The sequence below is a fragment of the Ursus maritimus genome, unplaced genomic scaffold (assembly GCF_017311325.1).
Source record: "Ursus maritimus isolate PB19 unplaced genomic scaffold, ASM1731132v1 scaffold_27, whole genome shotgun sequence".
NCBI classification, from domain to species: Eukaryota; Metazoa; Chordata; class Mammalia; order Carnivora; family Ursidae; genus Ursus; species Ursus maritimus.
Window position 1 is genome coordinate 33,959,147 of NW_024425230.1, and position 1,797 is coordinate 33,960,943.

Here is a 1,797-nt window from a genome sequence, read left to right on the forward strand (position 1 = left end):
TCCAATCAAGTCTGACACAGACTCTCAGAAGGCAAGAGAGAAGAGTGAGAGCCTCTGGCTGGAGCGGGGCCCCCCAACCCCACGGCTGTCCTTGAGGTTTCTGGGTCACCAGCCCCACAGCAGGCACACCGCCTCCCCTCCCCTCCCCCGCCCCCCCGAAGAGCAATACACCTGCGGGGTGCTGGGCAGGGGGCAGAAGGCTGTATCAGTGGAGGCTGGGTGGAGGCCCTGACCAGGCTGAGCCATGCCCAAGACACTCTCCCCAGCTTCTCTAACTACACATCCCATTACCCCCTGTGGCCCCACAAATGGGGCGGCATCAGAAGGAGTGTTTCCAAACTCTGGGCCTTTGAGCCTTGGGTCGAATCATACAAAGCAGCCCTCAGCCAAGTGTCTCGAGAAATCAGGCGGCAGGTCTGCAGAGTTTTGGAAGACGGCCATTGCTCTCTGGGACGCCAGTGGGCAAGTGCCTTCGGGAAGGAGGTCTATGTGGCAGGTTTCTCTAATACCTTCTTTCAACCCTACTTAAGGGACGGAGGCACGAGGAGGGAGAAAGGGGGTGGGGGAGAGGCCAAATGGTGTGGGGCCTGGAACAGTGTGTGTTAACTCGGGAAAAAGAAAAACCAAAAACAAAACCTTGCTGTCTTTCTACAGCTGCTTAAACATACCCAAGCTGCCCACCTCCGCCTGCCCGCGTTTGCTTCCTTCTCAACATCTGAGCGCACAGGAGCCTTCCCTCCTTCTACAATGCTACCTTCTGGGACCGAAGCCGATGGCTATGACGGTCGGGACCGCACGTCATCACAGCTGCTCCAGGATGGGCTCCGCTTCTGGTCCCATCACAGCAAGAGGGATCAGCACACAGGCAGGGAAATGAACTTAAAGCCCATTTGTTTCCGGTGTCATCATTTTAATGGCTTGTCCACCCCGCCAGGGTATCTCGAGAGCCCCGACTGGAGGGGAAGGCTCCAGGCATCAGGATACGGCCAGGGCTGTTCAGGGGGGGCTCTCTAGCCATCGTCCGGTCCAGGCCCAGTGGTGCGGACAGAGTTAGGATGCAGAAAGCCCCCTGCCCCAAGCTGGGCCTGCCCGGGCTATAAACGCTTTCTCCCCAGCACTCCGTCACCAGCCACGAAGGACCCAAAGTGAGCCTGGATGTGGCCCTGCCGAGCTCGAGGTGTGCAGCCTGTCCCCAGAGAGGCCTCTGTGGCCGGCACACCCTGCTGTCCTCCCTGGCACACGCCCTCCCCTGGGGCCCAGGCTTGGCTGGCTGCAGGATTTGAGAGAGAGCACAGGACAACCCTGGGTGACAAAGAGGAGGACGGAGAGCCAGGGACAGATTGTTATAAATAGGCATGTGTGACTGAGAAGGTCACCAGCCAGAGTGAAACATGCCAGAAATTCTACAAGAGAGAGACAGAATGAACATCATCTGGGCTCTGTCTCAGCATGGAGAACCGGAGAGCGTTCCAAGACAAGGCCAGGGTGAGAAGGTGGCCACAGACCCCCCACCCCCACCCCGGGGCCAGCCGCTGGAAAGGCTCTGGGATGAAAGGGGCACTTGGACATCACACTGATTTCTTAAAGAGGCTGGCTTTTCTTGGCACTCGCAACACTGGCCAAGCCATCCGGAGAGCAGGGGGCCAGGAGGTGTGAGGAGGCCCCTCGGACCCCTCCCACCTTCACACTCTCCTGCTCCCCAGCCTGGCCCATGGCAGCCAAGGGAGAGGCCCCCCGCGGAATATCTGGCCATGTCGAGACACGTCTTTGTTTGTCACGCCTGGCAAGGGGGCGTTA